This window comes from Macaca fascicularis, chromosome 4 (assembly GCF_037993035.2).
Source record: "Macaca fascicularis isolate 582-1 chromosome 4, T2T-MFA8v1.1".
NCBI lineage: Eukaryota > Metazoa > Chordata > Mammalia > Primates > Cercopithecidae > Macaca > Macaca fascicularis.
In genome coordinates, this window is record NC_088378.1 from 122642738 (window position 1) to 122665357 (window position 22620).

Sequence of the window (22620 nt, forward strand, 5' to 3'; positions counted from 1 at the left end):
ATAGCATTACTTTACTGCATATTCTGTGGGTAAATTTCTTCCGTGAATCTGTGAAAATGAGATGTTTCTTGTGCCAACTTTACTTCATGCTATGGCTCTTAATCCTTACTCTCAGTGGGTTAAACTCTCTGCAAGCAGTGATAAAATTTGCCTGACTCCGTATCACATCTGACCAATATATTAATTAGAATATTGTAGCTGAATCCATTTATAGCAAAAATAAATTTTAGAAATTGGTTCTTTTCTTATTGCTTGCACATCTTTGTTTTGAGCTAAATCATGCCAGATCAAACATTTTGTTTAAGAAAATAAAAGGCAGATACACATGGAATTATAGAATTGAGTTTATAAAAATATTTTTAATAATCTTATAGTAAAATATAGATTCCTTTTCCAGCAATAAGATCTTGGGAAGGAATAAAATACAAAGAATTTTATGAAAGTCACCTGGAAAACTTCCTCTAGAAAGGCAATAACTAGGGTTAATACAAGGAAGGAAAAAGGAAACGTATTTACATGGTTTCTGCTCTGCGATTCTGTATTTCACATATATTATCACAGTTAAATTTTGAGCAACTCTTATCAGTTATATGGCATCGTTTCTTTTTTTTTTTTTTTCTAGGTAAGGAACATGAGGCTTAGGGAGTTCAGTAACACATGAATTCAGTTTAAAAACAAGGTTAGAATTGTGTTTGTTATACTTACTGTCAGTTGTGTTTGACTCCAAAAAAGATTCCAAGAGGGAAAACACTGAAAAGGAAGCAAAAAAAAATTGTAACAGAATAAATTCATCTATTGAATTATTTTTCTCTGAATTGTGCCTGGAATGTTTATACTGACAGTCAATTAAATTTCACGTGGTCTGCAGCAAACCAGTCAACATCTTAGGCATCTTAATGTAGGAAAAAAAATGATAAAAATCTTCTCTATTTTACATTTGCACTTGAGTTCCTTGTCTTTACTTCATAATATCTGACTTGAATACATATACCTGGCTTGGAGGACACCATCTCTCAACTTGACCTCCTTTATATCTTATTTTAGTTAATAATGCAACAACCCATCATATTATTGGGAAACTGGAAACTTGGGAACATCTCTAGTTATTTACTTTTTTGTTCTATACTTTATACCAAATTGGAGTCAAGTTCTGTTTATTTTGCCTCAAACTGTCTTTAGAATCTGTTCCTTGTGCTTCTGCTATTTATTTATCTCAGTCCTTATGAATTAGCATCTGCTGAGTAGCAGCTATGTGCTAGACTTTAAGAAAAAAATATGCCAAATAAAATAAAAGAGCATCAAAAAATTAAAAATCATACATCATCATCACCCCATTATTTATATATGGGGAAATAAAGAAAACCTCACAGTTGTTAAATAATTTAAGATAAAACTATTAAATGCTAAAGGCTGTGTGCCTCTCAGGACAGAGTAGTTTATGCTACAGCAGCAAACACCAAAATCTCTGAGAATGAAAACCTTGAAGGTCAACTTCTCCCTACAGCTTTAGGGGAAACAGCAGATTATGAAATATTTTGTCTTCCACCCATAAAAAATACATATAACTTGTGCTCATATTTCTTTGGTTACATCAAGACCCCTGGGCTTTCTTAATTTAATACGGATTCAAAGTTGTGGCTAGAAGAAAGAGAACTGGAAATTTCAGTAACCAGCGCTAGTGACTACTCAGTCAGGATCTGAGCCTACATCAGACTGATTCCAGAGTTTATTCTTTTTAAATCTTATGTTACCTTCCTGTTTTTAAATTTTCTCCTCCCACCTTAAATCTTCAGTTCCTTCTCTATAGTCGCGCAAAAGTGTTGCCTTAAGAAAACAATTCAACACATCTTGGTCCTTTCGAAAAATGACTTTCATAATACTTAGTACATTATAATTGATTCTTTCTAATCTGACTCTAACTGATCTTCTATTCTCATATTTTATTATTTATAACATACCTAAGTCCAAAGAAGTTTTACTCTGAGATGTGGTATAGTAGATTGCATGAGGACATGGGCTCTGGAACTGGATTGCTGAGTTTAAAATCTTTCTATGCCACTTAGTAGCTCTGTGACTTTGGGTAAATTACTTAAGCTCTCTATGTTTCAAATTTCTAAGTTGTAAAATTGGAATATTTATACTACTACCTTAGAGAGTGGTTGTGAGGAGTAGATAAGTCAATACAAATAAGCACATGGAATACTGCTGGCACAGAGTAGCAACTAAATATTTATTTTATGATTAAATTATATTTTATGCCATTTCATGTTTCCAAACTGTTGCGTGTATTATAAATCATTCTTCCCTAGCGAACTGGAAAATTCATAACTTTAAAAAGCTACTGTAATGTTGCTTTTTGTTTTAAGGAATTTTACAATAAAGAGTTAATATTTTTTGTAGAGGTCCCTATTACGATTTTTAATAGTTAATAATTCACATATCCATCAACTAATCAACAAATATTATCAGGAGTTTTTTCTATGATTAGCACTGTGATTGGCATCATGGGAACTTAAAATAAGAACTATACGTTAACTGCTGTATGTTGGTTTACATAATTTAGTCAGAAGGAGTATAATACAAACAAATCATTAGAGCATAATAAATCCTAAACTTTGCAATGTCAGCTGCCAAGTAACACAGTTTAGAGAAAGAGAAAATGATGTAGTCTAGAAGGGAAAGTTTGAAAAGATGTGTCCTTCCCCCAAGGTTGAGCTCCATGAAAACATGCACCAAGGTTGTCTTATTTGCCACCTTATCCTATGTCATAGTTTCTGCCATATATATTGTATGCCCAATAAATATTTCTTGTGTGAATTAATGAAGGAAGATAGGAAAGAATATCCAAAGTTTGTGGAGAAAGTAGAACCTGATTTGCCATAAGGATAAGTATTTAGATATGACACTTATCTTCCATGGAATGTGATTAATTCAGAAAACTTTATTCTCTTACTCAACAAGATAAAGAATATGCATTAATGATTAAAGGAACCATTTATTTCTTTCTGAACATTCCCCCCAAAAGAACATATATAGAAAAATGGAAAATGAACCATGGACATAAATGTCAAGGACGTTTATTAAAATTACATTTAAAGAGCATTTCATAATTGAGGTTCTACAATTTTGAGTTGGCAGAATTAGGAAGATAGATTTTTATTTTTCTGCTACTTTTTAAATCCACTTTATCTCTTCTCTGTAGCAAGGAATTGCTCCACTACATGCCTGAAACAACTAACTCAAAGGCATAAAATCTGCCATAGCTTCCCAGGTATCTTGGCATACTATGTGCAGAAAGAACATACGGTGACCACTCTCATTAGTTTATTCTGATTTGGAAACTTTTAGATCTCTGAGTATTTTTTTTTCTAATGATATGTATCCATTCACCCTCTTGTCTGCTCTTTCTGAGTAGCTGAGAAACCTCTCTGTATCTGATTTCCCCTCTCCTTTAATTATTAATTTGAGTTGTTGTGTTTTTTCTAAGCTCTTCAGGTTACTGAAGTTCTCTGTGTGTCTTGCTCTGACTCCTTAAATTCTGTCCTCTTTCCAGAAATGAATTCTAGGGTCGGTTCACCTTTGGCTATAATGTGTATGCTTACTGCCTTTTCATAGAGAAATTTATTCCTCTTTGATTTTTTTTTTTCTGGATGATTTCCCTACCTTTTCCCAAGGCTCTCCAACAGCACCTCCCTGAGCTTCCAGTGGACTGGAAACAGCAGGCCAGAGTTCAAGTCTTATTTCTACTACCCACCAGCCTTGAGATCCTTGACAAGACTCAGCCAATTTAGGGCCATTTTTTTCTCATCTGTAACCTAAGAATAATATTGCCTACTGTTGTTAGGTTTAAAAACATATGCTGTTTTGACAAATGACAAGAGAGACTCTTTAAAGAAGCACAGATAACTCAGAAATAATAAATGATATCTGAATAATTAGGGTTCAGCTGAATATTGTGATTTATATTTTCTTGATATATTCGTAATTGCTATAATAGGGAAGTCTTCCTTCTCCACCTGTTATGTAAAGCCTTCTTAATTAAATGAGGAGGTGAAAAATAGATATGCTTGGACACTAAATAGAATCATGGCATCAATTATTGACAGGGCTGTCTCGGAAAACTCCCCTATGATGTTTAAAAAAATATGTTATATCTTTCCATCAGTGTGAAAAACTTGTTACATTTTTATAGAAATAAGTTATTCTAGCCTGAGGCCAGTGATCCTATTATCTGTGAATTAAAATCAGCGCCTCCAGATTTTCAGCTTGATTTAGCATTTCTCTCTGCTTTTTTTTTAATCTTCCATCCTCATTCTTTCACCAAATTTCCCCTCCATTGGCATTGTATTTGTGTATGAGAGTTTTAGTCTTACTATACAGATATGTAAACAGTGTAGTGTTTCCATAAAGATGTATCATGGCCTCCTATTGAGACAGCCATTTTGTTTTAACAATGCATTTCCTCAAAGGTTGGCTCCCTGAGTCTCCAGTGGTTCTCCAAATCCAGATTTCACAGATTAGTAAATAGGACAATTGGCGAGCACTGTAGAAGACAGTTTCATTATTTTATGAGGAGAGATAATCAAAATTTTGTTGAGAGCTAGACAGATTGATCTAAATTATAAACCTACTAATATGAAATTTAAAGTAACAAAGAAAGGTAACTTCTATTCTGATAGAAAGAGGAGACACCTGGAGAAAGCCTGGGGTTCCAAGGAATAACTTTCATCTTTTTTCAAAGTTACTCTTCCTGATTACCAATATCCATCCATAATGTGAGTCAGGGCCAGCCTGCATACATGTACATGAGTGATGTTGAGCAGTGAAATCTCTACTGCTCAAAAATAGTTTTCAGGCCACTTGGTTTGTTAGACATATCGAAGTTTTATTACAAACATGCTTTACAATGGACTGATTCAAATATTTTTTTTTCTTGAGAAAAATTTTCTGGGACGACGTTGTCAGGAAAAACATTTCTGAGGTAGTTACTAAAAGAAAAGATGTTGATTAAAGGTTTATAGAGTCTTGACTGAACGTTACACAGATAAATGGCATGATTGGTTTCCCTGAGCAAATTTTAACCACAGTAAACTTACATCAAATAATTTCTTAAGAATTTTACCTGCCAAGAAAGAAATTGTCAATTATAATAAACAAAAAGTTTGTCTCAGAATGACATAACTTTCCCCTATCACCATAATTTATACATTTTCTGCTAAATACATATTCCAGAAGTAAAGAAAGAGTTACTTTTATTGCCTAAGGTTTCAAGAGTAGGCAAATTATAAAGAAAAAAATGAAAACTAATATTTTAACTTCAAAATGATTACTAAACATGGATAAGGATAGATGGAAAAGCAGAGACCAAGAAAGCACCCTCATTGGATTTCTTCTCTTTTGGAGAAACTGCTTCCCTGGCTGTTTATATAAATTCAATTGTTGTCAGCTGCAGCAGCCAAAGCTTTAGTCATCAATCTTAGTAAAAATGATTTCTCCTTCTGAGGTTATTTCTCATCTTGAAATCATAAAGTGTATTATCAGCAGTCAGTGAAACAGGATCCAAGGAAAAGGAGGCACATTTGTTGCATTTACTTAATGGATTATCATTGTTTTCCAGTTTTCTGTTCATAAATCTAGTTTATTTTCCTCTCTGAACCCCAAGGAATACAGAATTTTCCAGGCCACCACAACCTGGGAAGATACAATTGAAGAGATTGAAGAGATGTAGGTGTAAGAGTACTTTAGGTTCTGAGTCCTCACCGGGGAAACTGATATAATCCAAGCCTCCTCCCACTCTGCCCATGTCCCTGACTTCCAATCACCATCACACATTAACACTCTTCACAGAAGTTCTAGGTGCTGATCTCTTTACCTGGCCACCTTGTGACTTTCACTCAATAAATGTTAGCAACTATTATTACCGTTTTGTCATGAAATAATAAACTCCTTGAAGAAGCTACATCATGGCCAATTCTCTTTATGCCACATGTGCTTTCTTTCGATACTCTCAACCATGCTGAGGAGTTTTGAGTTGCATGCTAGATGTAAAATACTGCCTTCTTCTCAACTCTTTGTCAGCATTATTTCTTAGGCCTAAAAGCAGTTCTTCTTGTACCCAAAGTCTCATAATTTTGCATAAGTTGCCCCCCATCCAACCGTATACACACATATATATCATCCCTTAATTTTCTCCTGAATTACTGGGGCAAGATAGATTTGTGTTTTTTCTCCCTCTTAAAAAAAAAAAAAAACAAACAAACGTTTCTGTGCAGAGATACGCATATAAGCACACTTTCTGTGTATATATAACATGGAGAAAGCTTTTCAACACTAGCACCATCTATGCCCTAAGTTAAACCTAGTTCAAATTTTACTACTCAATATGCATGTCTGTAAAATGCCCTAAGTAATCCTTTTCTTTTTTGTGTGGGGAAAAGAGTAAGTCATGGATGGATGTAAAAAGACCAAGGTTTTTTATGCCCTTTAGCATCTCTACATGCACATATATTTCCTGACTGCCCAAATATGGGGCAATTTCTAAGACAAGTATCAAGAGATCAAGTGCTCCAGAGAGCGTTCTGGTTTATAGAAGAACCTTCCAAAATCTCACCTTCTGCTGTTGTAGAGTACTGCAAACAAGCTACTAAGTGCATACTGCCTTACTCTCAAGTATTTGAAAAAAAGCCACTATATACAGAAGAATGAACTCAGCCTAAGCAGGAGAAATACATTAAAATATAGTGATATCCCCCTCTAGGCAGGATTGCCACATGGGCATGAAAAAATAAACACTTGACAAAATCTTGTCCACTAAATAAAGTAAGAAAATGCATACATCTAAGTGTCAAGATTTTATCAGCATCATCATTATAATTGTTATCATCTCTTGCAGAAATGGTTCCTGATAAATGGAGTGTCCATCTTTGCTTGGACAGCTGTAGAATAGGTGTGGGTGAACAGGTTTGCTGAACTGTTCTGCGTTATAAAGTGAGAAATCATTGCAGTCTGGGGAATTAAGAGAAAGAAGATGGAAACTAAAAATCTGTTGGAAAGGGACTGCATGGAATAAAACCAATTGACTTAAATTGTTCTGATTGTTAGAATTAATTGAATTAATAGGAGATTCTTACATCTTTGTAACATCTTCTTACAAACTTATCACAATCTTTTCAATGAAATTTGCATGGCCCACTGATGCTAGATGCTTTTCATTTGAGTGAATCATTTCAGGGAATGTGAGCTTACACTGAGTCTGTAACTGACTTATGCAAAATGAAAAAAGAAGTGCTCACTTACAGATATATTGTTATGTGGGAAAGGAATTGATGGAAATTTGCATCTTTTTTTTTTTTACAGTATGAACTTGAAAATATTTTCCAAACCACGTCTTCACTTCTAACCACATTAAAGATATGTATTCAAAAGTTCTTAAAATTAAGTTCCAAGTGTTTGATCTCTTTTGTTTTAATTTCTCTATAAATTATTAATGATACCAGCATTTGCCAATATAAAATTTTTAAAATGGAATCAATTTTAACGAATTTGCAGGAGAACTTAATACACTAAGGAACAATTATCAGGTAATAATATTTTACTAAAAAAATCTTAACGGGGAATAATATTTGCTCAAGGGAAGAGATCAGAGTACATTTGGGGAAACTTCAAATTTCACTAAAATTATGAACAAATCACATGTGTTTCCCTGAATATATAATTTATAATTACATAAATATGCATTATGAGGTCTATATATTGCTATTTCCATTTTGTAGTTTTAGAAATTGAGACTCAAAAGAGTTTGAAAGTATTGCCAAGGTCATATAGCTCATCAGCCTCACTCAGACTATGCAAGATTTTAGATACACTGGAAAAATTTACTCTCGCTGGGCACCTGCAGGCTGAGTGTTGGTTGGATTTTAGCCCACACCCTTTCCAGGCCTGGCATCTCTGCACAAGACAAACATTGCTCAACTTTACTTGGCTGCACCATGCTTTTGAGACCCCTGCTATGATTACTCTTTGCAAATCAAAGAGATGATGAAGTTTATTTATAGCTAATTATCTTGGGCACATGCACAGGAGCCAAATTATTTTTGTACTTTGACCTCTAAGCAAGAGTCAATGTTTCCTATATAATGATGTTGAGTTTAAAGAGCCAAAACTAATTTAATGGTGAGTAGTCAGTACCTCAATAGAAAGTGAGAATAATTTAAGGTAAACACTGTGTGTGAATTGCAGAATGACATCACCAGTTAGAGGGATATTTTGTGAAAAAGCTGCAGGGCAAATATGGTTTACCTAACATTCAAAATCTTGCCTTCCTATAGGAGCCAAGTTATATAAGCAAGGGTTAATACTCTATTTTATTACCATCTTAATTAGCATGAAAATGGAAAGATTGAGTTGTTTTGGATGATTTCTCACTTTTTGCTGTAATGAATACAAAATTTATTTTCAGAAAGTATAGTTTCTAAACATTTTCTTTTTCTTCAGTAATCCAGTCTGAATGAGAATAAAGCATTTAAGACAAATTACCTTTTTTTTTTTTTTTTTTTGCAAAATTGAAGCTTTCCATTTTTAAACTGAAACTTAAATTTTTTCTAAAATATGTTACACCTTAACATATATTTGTAAGAGGATATAAAAGTAGGGTGAGATAGTAGAAAGATTATAGTTTCTGTCATCAGAAATAACTTGATTAGTTTTTGCATTTTTTTGTGGATGGAGGGTTTGTTTTGTTTTCTTTGCTTTAAATTATCTTCCTTCTCTGCACTTCCATTGCCTTCTCCATGGAATGGCTGCATGTGACCCACAGGCTATTGTCTATGAGCTCTGCTTTCACATAATAAAGTAGTAATATAATTCAACAGCATGTGTTTAATCAATCCCTCAAATTCTCCAAGACTCAAACTGCCACGGAATGAGTACTTTATTCAAGTTATTAAATCAGAGGAAACCTCTAAGGGAGTGTCTCCTAGGACAAGGTGAATAAAAGAGTTTTGCAGGATAAAGGAAAAAAAGCAGCCAAGTTCCAACTTCAAGCAGAGATTGGGACTAGTAGGTGAGGGCCATTCTAAAGTGACATGGGCCTGCTGGGCTGGGAGCCTGGAAGACCAATGACTGTTACACCTCTAAGTGTGTGTGAGAAATACATAAGATGATGCATACACACTAAAACTTAGCATCTAAGAAAGAGTTGATATTTATATCAATATCAATATTATTCAATATTAATATTAGTATTTATATATATTAGTGTTATACAATTAGTATAACAATAATTATATATTAACAGGTGCCTTGGTTTAGTGGCAATAACATTAAATTTGACGTCAAGATTTCAACTGTGCTATCTATTTGTTGTATAACCTTGAACTTAAACTCCAATTGGCACAATTATTCAAATCAAGTCCTGATTTAACTTTCCAGATACTACTGTAAGAGTCATCTATCCAAAACACCACACTAAACACACATTCCAGGGTAAAAGTCACCTGTCATAGCACCCTCCTATCTGCAAAGTTAAGCTTCACAACAAGATCCTTTCCAGTGAGGACCATGAATTTCATTCTTCTATTCTTAGACCACTGCAATCTGTAATTTCAATCACTGCAGTGAATTTCTCACTATCTACCTTTTTGTTCACTCCTCTCCATTGGAGACCAATTCCACCTTAAAGCCATAGTATTCTTTTTTAAGAAACACACACATTATTTCTTTATTTAAATCTAACCACAATCTTTTTCACTATTGTCAAGATAAAGAAAACAATTATCACCATAGCATAATGATGTTTTAAAAAACTGCCCCTGCCCATTTGCTGGTCTTCATTATTCTCTATCTCTTTCTGCTACCTTAGACTTACTCTCTCTCCATATTCACTTTTTATCTAACTTATTTTCTTTAGGTCACAACTGAAACATCATTTCTGAAAGGTAACTTTGATACCCCTAATTTTGTCCCATTGTCATTCATTTAAAATGTACTTTGCAACATCCTTCACAATTTTTCTTAACTTCTCAGTTACTTGCTCATTGCTCATTTGCTATTCTAGGCTGCTGGAGGATGAGGCCACCACTCTCCCTTCAGTGCTTAGAACAGTCCCAGGCATCTATGGGGGAGGATGAGGCCTCTATCTTTCCAGTTCACCACACCTTGTCTAGTACTTAGCACAGTCCCAGGCATCTATGGAATTCTCTAATCCATGAATGAATAAATAAAATATTCTTGATGATGTTTTCTCAATCTAAGTTACGTGCCCTTAGGGAGTAAAATCATATATATTTCCTGAGCCTTAGGTTCTTCATTTGAAATATGAGGACAAGAGTATATGTGCCTGCTTTGTAAACAAAGAAAGAAAGAAAAAATGAGATGAGAGAAAAGAAAAGAGAGGAGAGAAAAGGAGAGGAGAGGACAGGACAGGACAGGACAGGACAGGACAGGAAAGGAAAGGAAAAGGAAAGGAAAGAAAAGGAAAGGAAAGGAAAGGGTGAGAGATAAAAAAAAAAATCTGAGAAATCGCTTTGAAAACTTTCAAGAGTTAACAAATACTATGTGCTTGGGGGTCTCAAACTGAGTCAACAGTTAATTTAACATTATCGACGGACAGGGACTCATTAAGTGCAGGAAATGATTTTTTTCTACATTAGCCATTACTTATTATTTTCAGAGGGAGAGAGAAAACTGGATACATTAATAATAAACTCAGCTCCCCATTGAGGCCCGTTCTCCATAATGGGGAAGAAAGACCTGTATATAATTTAGGATTTAATAGTGTTTACAAATACATTAGTGAGTGGAGGGTTACATAAGGAAATCCCATGAAAGAATCAATGGGAAACCAACAGCTGCTGAAGGGCTCTAAGTCCTAGCAGCATTCCTTGCAGTCTATCTTGCTAGTTTTCCAAAATATGTAAGTAATTAAACATATGCTCTTCTTTTACAGTTTGCTCACAAAATAATATTTCCGCTCTTTGAAACCTGCTCCCAGTCTGTTTTCATTTTGTTTTTCATAAAAGTATTTCTGAATGTATTTTAAAATTGCTTTCAGACACATTAACATCTAATATAGTTTTTCACTTCAGTTAGCTGAACTTTGACATAATTCTGTCATTTTTATAAAAGAATCTTTTGTCAAACCTCTTCTCCTTATACTGCATACATACTTGTATTTTTCAAGTCTTGAGATAGCTCACTAGGGTCTGGTGAGATATGGATAAATCTCACCAATATACTACCTATCTCTATTAATCTCTATTAACATTTAATAAAGTTGGAAGACTACATGACTGTCCTGGAAGGAATGACGTTTTGTCCCAGCACTTAACTTAGAAAGATATGTCAATCTACAAAGGGATAAAGCTATATAACATTTAGGTAACATCTAATGTGGGTTATATAATAATACTTTAAATTTGTAGAGAGCTTTATCAAATAATTTTCTTTACATTATCTTGTTTGAGCATCTAAATTATGGAGTAGATATACTATTTTATGAACCCCAAGTCTGAAGCTTAGAGAATTTAAAGAACAGAAGCTGGCACACAGCTACTATGCAACAAAACGTCGATGTAAATGAAAGCTCCCTTCTCTGGTCTAGTGAACAAAGAGGATCTTAGTCCATTACCAACTAATGGGGAGCATTCTCCTCATCTCTCTACATTTCTATGTGCTTCTGCTACTTTTCCTTCCAATCATTTACACACACTCCAATATAACAATCCTGGGGGCTGAGTAGAAGGTGAAGGGGTGAAGGGGAACATCATAATACAAGACATACTTGCCTTCAAGAAGCTCATGGAAGAATAGGGCTCTATGTTTACATGGGGGTGATCCAGAAAAACAAGAATCAGAGATTCTTTGTTCCCTTTCCTAAACAGTCTTAATCTCAGCTGGCACATAGAAAAATCATTCACCTTGCGTATCAGAGTGAGGCATCCATCTGCCAAGCCCAGAATTCCCAGTTCAAGTTGGAAGGCAAAGTAGTTTTGATGTCTTAAGTGCATGACAGTATGGCACCTGTATTACACCCCCACATTTTCCTGATTCCAGAGGGACAGTCAAAAGCAGTGGTTTTATGGTCTCCAACAAGTGAGTCTTTTCAGTTCCATCCTTTGCTGAAAGACCTCTCTGTCACTGCGTGATTCTGCAGAATTTCACCATCTGAATATTTACATGGGTGGAGTGGAGTCGTCACCCCAGGCTGAATTTTCAAGACCATGCAAGAGACAGTTCAGACATATCATTCCCTAGGGACACTGTTACAAATCCTTCACCAAGTCAATCACTCTGCACTGTGCCAGTTTTTTATGAAAAAAGATTCAGTAACATTGAGAGAACAATAAGAAAAAAAGCAAGCTGAATTTCCACACTTAAGGAAAGAACTTTCATATTTTAGTTTTTAAAAGCTAGATATACCCAGATTGGCTGATCTGTTGCTTGCACAGTGTTCTCCTGGCTGCTACACAGTCTCTCCCAATGTCTTCTCCCATTAGAAAAAGTTTCCCACTTTGATTCCTTAGTCCACTTAAAATTTGATAAATAGCTTGGTGTACTTTGACTGAATCTTCTTCATTTACATTCTAATCTGCACAGTTCTCACAGCTTCTGGGGTGGAATGTGAATTCTACCTCAGGAGTAAAGATGAAATGAACCCTTTAATTCTCCACTAAATAAATTACAGCAGATGTTTGTACTACAAAAATTAGCATGTCTCACCAAGTGAAGTATTGAGATATATATTTAGAAAGAGAGAAACATATAAATATATAATATACATATAAATTATGGTAATATACACACAACAAAAAGTTTTCCATCTTGATCATTAAGTGTGCAGTTCCACAGTGTTGAGTACATTCACATTGTTCTGCAACCAATATCTAGAAATCTTTTCGTTTTGCAAAACTGAAACTCTATACCCTTTAAAAAACAATTTCCCATTCTCCTCTGCCCCAAGTCCTGGCAACTATCATTCTACCTTTTGTCTCTATAAATTTCATCAAGCTAGGCGCCTCATATAAATAGAATCATACATTACATGTGTTTTTGTGTTTGGCTTATTTCACTCATTATTGTTCTGAGTTCATCTATGTTGTACCATGTGTCAGAGCTTACTCATTTTTTAAGGTTTAATAATCTTAACTGCCTGTACATATCAAGTTTGTTTATCTGTTCATCCACCAATAGCCATTTCCATTGTTTCCACTTTTTAGCTATTTAAATAATGTTGCTATAACCGTGAGTGTGCAAATATGTCTGAGTTCCTGCCTTCAGTTCTTTTGGTTATATTTTAACATATTCTCTTTTTAAAGTTCTGAGAAATTTTATAGCAAATCACCTATGTCAGTATCCAATCTACTTTCTTAACTTAAGGTTAGGTTTGTTTTTCAGTACATGTTGATATTCATATTATTGATATGAAGATTGTGTTATGCTTAAATTAAATGTAAGTTATGTCTGTTGATTTGGTCACCCAAAACCTAAGTTTAACATAAGTATACTAAACAATTGTCCCGTCTAACTATCAAATAGTAGCAGATTTAAATTTGATATAGGTATTATTATCACAGACATTTATTTAAAATAAATTTTTGAAATAAATAGGTACCTGTAAATAGACAATGTAGTAAATGAGATGATATATGCATAAAAGTACTATAATAACTATTTCTTGGAAATAAGATTCTTTTTTTTTGAGACGGAGTCTCGCTCTGTCGCCCAGGCTGGAGTGCAGTGGCCGGATCTCAGCTCACTGCAAGCTCCGCCTCCCAGGTTTATGCCATTCTCCTGCCTCAGCCTCCCGAGTAGCTGGGACTACAGGCGCCCGCCACCTCGCCCGGCTAGTTTTTTGTATTTTTTAGTAGAGATGGGGTTTCACCGTGCTAGCCAGGATGGTCTCGATCTCCTGACCTCGTGATCCACCCGTCTCGGCCTCCCAAAGTGCTGGGATTACAGGCGTGAGCCACCGCGCCTGGCCTAAAATTCTTGATATTAAAAATAACTTAAGAAAATACTATAGATAATAGAAGGATAAGATTAGAAGAGGATGAGAAATTAGGAGAGACTATGCATTCCTGGTAAAAAACGAAAGTAGCTTGGACTCAGAAAATAGTAGCAAAAATAGATGGAAATTCATGAAGATATTTGTATTAAAAAGGAGAGTTCTGTTTGGGACATGACAATTTTGAAAAGTTTACTTGGCATAACATCAAAGCACTAGCAGTTTGAACAACTAAGTCTGCAATTTAGTGAAGAAGTGAAAGATGAAAATTTTAACTTTGGAGGAATTGCTTTAGGGACCACACTTAAACCATGGGACTGAAGGAAATCACCATGGAGTGTGTGTAGTTGAGAAGAGATGGGAACCAAAACAGGATATTGAGACAGTCCAACAGTTGGATGCCAAAGAATATAAAAGCTAGCAAGGGAGACAGAGAAGACCAAACAGGAAGCAACATCAGAAGAGGTAGTAGCACAGAAATTACTGGAAGACAAGAAGACAGCTTTTCAAAAAGGAGAAAGGGATCAACCATAATAATTTCAAAGAGGAGTCAATGATCTTTGAAGCGATCTTAAGAAACATTCAGGTCATCTTTAATTCAAACAACAATAATTTCCATAGAGTGTTGGTAAAAGTAACCTGCTAACAGTGGGTTGAAAAAGTGATAGGTGAGCACTTGGTAATAGAAATTCTAAAAAATATTAAGTGTTTTAATACGATGAGTTACCCAGAAATAAAATAGTAGCTGAAGGGGAAATGGATGAACATGGAGTCTACTTTTGTTTAGTTTTAGGTTCGTTGGTTCGTAAACTTTTTATATATTTGATAAAACATTTTTATTTGATGATGAGAAACATCCAAGAGGAAGCACAATGATGTCTCCAGGGAAATAATGGACCATTTGCAGAAAGAACTAGAGAAGACAAAAGGAGATGGGGTCCAAAGCAAAGGAGTTTGGGCCTTAGGTAGAAGTATGGATCTTGAGTACAGATACAGGAAGATTAACAGAGTTGGTATTAAGACTATAAAGAAATTCATAACCAATTGTTTATATATATATTTTAATGAAGTAGGAGACAATATCGTATAGATAAAGGATTGTTAAAATGGCACAAAAAATTTGTAGAAAAGCTAGGAATTATGGTTAGAAAATAGAATGCTTAAAACTGAGATTTCAGGCCAGGCATGGTGGCTCATGCCTGTCATCCCAGCACTTTGGGAGGCCCAGGCAGGTGGATCACGAGGTCAGGAGATCGAGACCATCCTGGCTAATACGGTGAAACCCTCTCTCTTTTAAAAATACAAAAAATTAGCTGGACGTGGTGGCGGGCGCCTGTAGTCCCAGCTACTCGGGAGGCTGAGCCAGGAGAATGGCGTGAACACGGGAGGCAGAGCTTGCAGTGAGCCCAGATCGTTGCACTGCACTCCAGCCTGGGCGACAGAGTGAGACTCAGTCTCAAAAAAAAAAAAAAAAAAAAAAAAAAAAAAAAAAAAACTGATATTTCAGTGGTGATGTAATTTGGAGATAATAAGACCAAAATTATCATTATGGTTGTGGGTGACTGATATAAAGAAAATAAAATACATTTATTTGAGCATGAGGAAGTCAAAGCCAAGCTATGGCACACATCCTCCAGAATTTGCTCCAGTCTCAAATTTCAAAGAATAGAGACAATAAACAGTGTAGATTAGACTCTGGAAGTCAAACTCTTTATCCTTCTGTAGCCCTGCTGTATCTTTTCTGACCTGTGGTAATTCCTACAGTCCGCCTCACCATAGCCTACATACTTTATTTTCTCTGCCTTAGCATAAATTTTATTTCTGTAAGAAATGATATGAAAAAGACATATTTTCCTATTCTCAAATATTAATACCTGCTAGAAAGGGGGGTCTTTTCTAGCTTACTGAAAGACAATCTATATCAAAAGAAGCTAAATTTGCTTGTTTTATTCAATTAGAAGAAAAAGATTGATAAGTCTTCTATGCTTGTTGAACTACCTCAAGGTACAAAAAGTTTTTCCTAGGAAGGTACAAGAAAAAAATGTTAAAACCAGAGCTTGAACAACATAAAGTAGGATAATGATGCTAAAAGTTGAGAGAAAGAATACTGAAGGCAGGTTTCACTGACTTCATTTTTTATTCATCTTATTTTGCCTGGAAATTTCTAATATAAGTGCACTTCCAAAAGAATGGATTTTTAAAAAATGGCCACTTTCTCCACATTGATTTTTCTCTTTTTCTTAAGTATTTAAACATTTTTTAGAAGATCCAATGAATTTCATTTTTATTATATCACATAAGAATGTTCTTTTCCAAAAAACAATGTTTACAATGTGAGAGAGTATGATTGAGGAGGCTGTGAGCTCTTTCCTCTAAGTGGAGACCTTGGTTAGTTTCAATTTTCTGTAGAAACACTTTTTATGTTTTGCTTTAGATATTATAAAATAGTGTATTCTCCAAAAATATAGCCATAAAGTTGTAGATTTGCAACGAAAATACTCTCATTGCCAGGCTAGACTTCAACTTCCTTTCCTCTAATCAAGAATGTCCAAAAGCAACAGTGTGACAATTAATGACAAGATGCTAAGTATTTGTAGTGTACGTTTGTCTTTGTGAACTGATAGCTGTCCTCTTTGTGTGTGTGTGTGTGTGCGTTTTACATTTCTTTCTTTCTTTTTTTTTAATCCAATCTCACACATATTTCCAAGGAGGTGAACAACAGAAGGAGAAAAATATTAAATCATTGCCCATTGATATCCTACTCTTAAATTCTGCAATATAATCTCTGCTGGTATTTTCAGTCTGTCTTTTGGAAAGGGAAGCAGATTCCTTTATGCATCTCCTTAGCCAATGTTTAAGTATTTGCTTCCAAATACAATAATTTGTAAACTATTGCATATCTGTAAAAAATCTCTTTGGATTTGAAAGTTTTCATTTATTCCAACTCTACTGAAGTTCTATTTTTATTCAACTAATCTCCAAATGTCCCAACTTTCCTGCATTAATCTGTACAGGAAGTTTTAAGTGCAACTGTACTTCAAGGTAATTTTGCATAAGAAAAACCCAAAGGGGAAGATGATAACATTGTCCTATGCCTTCTTTCTCTCTGGTTGTATCCAAACAATAGTGACAATCAAGGTCTATACACAAACGACCTTGTATGAGTTCAGGTGCTTCAATCATGTCTGTAACATTATTACGTTTAAGTTTTGACTCAGCGATGCCAAAATGGTGACTGTTTACTGGTTGTCTGTTATGATAATTTTTTTTTTAATTTTTGAATTCAACTTTAACACACATGAAAAAGAGGAGGCACAATGTGATCGCAGAAACAGAGATTAGAGTAATGAGGCTACAAATCAAGACTTTTCCAGAAAATTCTTCCTGCTAAGCTGTGGTCAAGCGTGCCACATGAGTGGTAAACTTATAAATGTGCCTGTCTGTGCTCTAACTACCTGCTGCAGAAGGCTGAGCTGCACTTCCTTCCACACTGCTCCAGCCAGCCAGCCAGCCAGCTTCCTCCTCCTCTTTTTCCTCCTCACCCTCCGCCTACATCTACCACACCTCCACTACCATGCTACCTCAGGAAATGCAATCTCACTAAAGCATTTCAGGCAGGATCATTAGTAAAAGATGGACCCATACAGATTACAGTTAAAATCTACTGATTGTGACATTAAAGAAGACACAGAATTTCAACGGAAGGGCAAGCCTGTACCCTCACCAAAGGTATGAAATCCACTAGTTACTGTCCCGAACCTGCAGTATGTTGTCCTAAAACCTAACTATAGTGTTAGCAGCTCAAGTTACAAATGTCTTAATTACTCCTAGCAAAAGCCAGATAGATGGGAAGAAACTGCTGACAAAAGTCGATGTAGAGAGGAGCCCAGGTAGAACCTCTCTTACCAATACAGAAAACAGGGAAACAGAAACTGGACTGATCCCAGTAATAACCTGCCCCTTGAGGAGAAAGTTACAGCAGGCTCACCCTAGAAGCCCAGCTCACACAGTGCCACTTTCTACAATAGCTTTAGTGAATGAAACAGGTGCCATCTCTGCCCGACTCCATGTGATGATCCATAAAGTATACAGATAAAACCACTCAAATCCTTTGTGCAGAAATATCTTATAATAATGCCATTTCAATAATTAGAGTAGGCATGGAGCCCAAATTTACTGTGATAATAAAGTGGATATTGGGATATTTTCTAATTTTCATGATCAGTAAGACAACCAGATGGGAAAATGTCATCTCCAAAGTAATGTTTATCCTGGAATAATCCAATTTAGGTTAGAGATATGGTTCAAATTTGACCAGATAACTCTAATTTGTACTGGATAGGTACATTATGACATTAAGAAAATAGCCTGGTTCCTATTCATCCTAGATATTCATGGGTAATTACAAAGTATTTCAGCTGTAAGGCTTATGCATATATTGCTACAAACTTGATCAACAAAAAAAGACCTGCTAGATTTTATTTCTTTAATTGTTTTGTAAACAATTAAGAGGTAAAACTATTCCTTATCCTGATGCAACTGTTTTCCAGAAGGATTTCAAAAAAAAGACTTAACATAATTTTCAAAATTAGACTGTATCATTTCTAGCAACTTGGTGATATCTGGCATACTGAAATCTAAGACACTCCTTAATTTTATATCTGCTGTCCACATTCAGGAAACTAAATAAAATTTTTATAAAGATTTCTACATGAATATTATATTTACCACAACGCCTCTGAAGTTCATAGTGGCTTCACTGTGAGACCTAGTCCCCTCTCCTCAACAACCCATGTATTCTTTAAAAAGTAATAATATACATCTTACTGGATTTTCTTTTATCCTGCCAGTCTAGAGTTACCAGATTTAGCAAATAAGAATGAAAGATATGCAAATGAGTTTGAATTTTAGATAAATAGCGATAACTTTTTAAGTATAAATTTGTCCCATTAAGCAACAAACAATTTCCTTTAGTGTAAGTGTATTAGTCAGGGTTCTCTAGAGGGACAGAATGAATATATATATAAAACATATAATATATATAACATATAATATATAAAATAGATAATAGATATCCTTGTTATGTATAATCCTTATATATAATATATATCCTTATAACATGTAATATATATTTTATATATATATGTCCTATAGGAGAGATATATATCTCCTATTAGTTTATTAAACTTAATAAAACTCCTAGGATTTTATTAAGTAGTATTAACTCACATGATCACAGTATTCCACTATAGGCTGTCTGCAAGCTGAGGGGCAAGGAAGTCAGTCTGTGTCCCAAAGCTGAAGACCTTGGAGTTCGATGTTCAAGGGCAGAAAATATCCAGCATGGGAGAAAGATGTAGGCTGGGAGGCTAAGTCAGTCTAGGCTTTTTACATTTTTCTGCCTGCTTTATATTCCGGCCAAACTGGCAGCTGATTAGATGGTGCCCACCTCACTTAAGAGTGGGTCTGCCTTTCCCAGCCCACTGACTCAAATGTTAATCTCTTTTGACAACATCCTCACAGACCCACCCAGGATCAATACTTTGCATTCTTTCAGTCTAATCAAGTTGACATTCAGTATTAAGCATCACAGTAAATATGTCCTAAATGTTGCATGGGACATATTTATACTGAAAATCATTCATTCATTTATCTAAGATTCACATTTAACTGGACATCCTGTATTTTATTTAGCAATCTTATCAGTCAGTCTCCCGCAAAGTCGACAAGTGCTGTATTTCTGGGGGTCCTCCCTTTACCAGACATGTCTGCTTAGCAGTGGACACTACAGCTGTAGTTTCAGCCACGATGCCTATCACATATGCTCTCAGTATTGAAGAAGAAGAGGAACTCTGATTACAGTGATGTGTGACTGAAGGCACAGGATTAGCTTTCATGTGGATATACCCTCTGCAGTTTCAAGAATGAGGACAGCAGCATCTTAAGGATAGGAAAGAAGAAATTTCAGACCTTCACTGAACTTTCTAGTTTGACATGAAGAGCTATATATACATGATATCCTTGAAATATCCTCTGGTTCATTTAGGCTAAAAAGACAATTTAGAAACTTCCCAGAAATGTCTATTTTTCACAGAGAAACATGGCTGAGATGCCAAATAGAGTGTTCCTGGAAAGTCACCAGATTGGAAAGCATATCCAGGGTCAATATTTGACACCTAAGTGGCAGTCCGGTTTATGAGACACACATTTGTGTTTGCAACACATTTATGAAGGAAAATTAAACAGATAGTGAAGATGAGACATATCTGCTTCTAGTAAAAGTAATTTTTTAAAAAACCTGCTAGCTACATTTATACTATGTAAGAATAAAGGGAATAATCACTGAGAATAAAGAAATTGTATATTTTTAACATATTTTTTTGAAAGCACTTGTAATGTTTATTACATTATAAACCACCATGTATGGCATCAATTTAATCCAAGTAATTTGACTATTCATGTGATATAAAGTTTTATTAAAAAATGTGATAGAAATCAAATATACAAACATTTGCAAAAAACACATTTATACTGCCATTATGTCAGTATAAATGTGTCCTACCTTGCATCTTTTACTAATTTTTATGGCTGGTTTTATATTGTAATCATTCAAGAAACTTGTAAATGCTATGACTTTATCAAACTTATCATTTATCAAGCTTATCATAAAATATTCAACTTTAATAGTATAAATTTTACAAAATTAAATGCATCTATTTAGATGTAGAGGTTGGTAAACTTTGATGAACATATTTACCTTTCTTATCAACATGTAAACTAAGTATTTTTATTTCCCCCAAAGGATCTTCTCTGTCCCTTTGCTGTTGATACAACCCATTATCAACACAAGTAACATCTTACTTCTCCCTGAAATTATAAATTTGTTTGGCCTGTCCTATAATTTAATATCATATCCTATTCATGTATATAGAATCATATACTAAGTCATATACTAATTATTATTTTGTGCCTGGGTTCATTTGTTCAACACATTTTTCTAATTTAGCCATTTTGCTGCATATATCAGTAGCTTGCTTCTTTTTATTTCGGGGTAGTGTACTTTATGGTTATACTACAGTTCTCAGTGTTTGGTTATTTTGAATAAAGCAGCAGTGAACTTTCAGGTACACATCCTCACATGAATACATTTTACTTCTCTTAGACAAAAACCTAGCAGTAAAATTCCTGGGTCATATTGCAAGTATGCATTGAATTTAACAAACAACTATCAAGCACTTTTCATAAATGGTTGTACCATTGTTCACTCCCACCAGTAGTGTTTACTGTTTATAGTTGTTCCTTACTAATAGTTGGTATTTTTTTACTCATACTAATGTGCACATAGTGGAATCTCAATGTAATTTTTATTTAGAATTTCCAGAAGACTACTGATGTTGGACATCTTTCTATGCTTATTAACCACATCTGTATCTTCTCTTACGGATGTCTATTCACATATTTTAACTATCACACTGCATTCCAGAAGGTCCCTTGTTCATTCCTAGTGCTCTATCAATCTTGTAAGTTTATGGGAATATAAAAAGTATAAGACTAAAGGTAAAACCAAACAAGAAACTTTCTAAAAAGTTTGAAGTTAAATAGAAGGGTAAATATAAAACAATATATTAAGAGAGAAAGAAAATGGCCAAAGACATTTGAAGGTCGCTGAACATTTACCATGCAGATACACTCTCAGAAAACTGACAGTCTCACATTTAGCTGCGGGAATAACATAGAAGAAAAGCATATTCTAACATATTATTATCTTACATCCTTCATATTCAACATGAAGGAAGAAAAATCTTGCCCTGATTACTCCACTTTTCCGTTTCAAAGATGAGCAAGCACTCTAAGTTGATGGTTGAAAGTTTAGGTCAGAAACTTGAAGGTTGCATAAAATGACAAAAAGCAAACAAACAACAATTAAGAAGAAAAATTTTCCTTTGGCTGTACTTCCGCTTACAAATTTAATTTCTAAGATAAATAGATGAGAATTTCTTTTTTAGAAAGCCAACATGAAGACACTTTTGTTGTTATAAGGGCTTCCTATTTTAAAGCACGGTGCTGGGAACAGCATTTTTTGTATTCATGAATAATTAGAAATGATTATTTTAAGTATAACATGGCATTATTGCTATAGATAATGCAACTGGCCAAATATAAATTTTATTGAAAATATATTTTGTTTTAATATATTTGCTGCAAAAAACAGGTCTTAATATATAAATAAAATGTGAGCTCAAGCTTAAGTGAAAATAAATAAAAAAGTGAATAAAACAAATGCATTGATTTCACATTTCTTTTTGCATCTTACAATGATAATCATAGTCATTTAATGTTTCCCTTCACATAAGTTTAACTTTGTGCCATAATTTAGGTTTCATTTTCTTATTTTAATTTCATTTAATGTAAGAAATTTGACCATTTGTCTTACAATCATCTTTGTTGCCTCTAGTGATCTTTTCTCATTTCTTAGCACCTAGAGTATGTAAGAATTAGCAGATACATGAATGATACCTTAATGAGCACAATTGGAATAAGACTGCAACATTTTTAAATGAAACATTCAGTAACGAAAATAATAGCAAAAACTAAGGTGCAAAATCATCTTGTAATAT

At 34.5% G+C, this 22620-nt stretch overlaps 1 long non-coding RNA gene and 1 pseudogene across 1 annotated transcript in view; both read left to right on the plus strand.

The window, feature by feature from the left end:
- The window catches only part of LOC135970614 (uncharacterized), a 517474-nt gene that overhangs the window by 336316 nt on the left and 158538 nt on the right, over window positions 1-22620 (plus strand). The window lies entirely within an intron of this gene.
- On the plus strand, window positions 17434-18098 carry LOC102131649 (proline-rich protein 11 pseudogene; annotated as a pseudogene).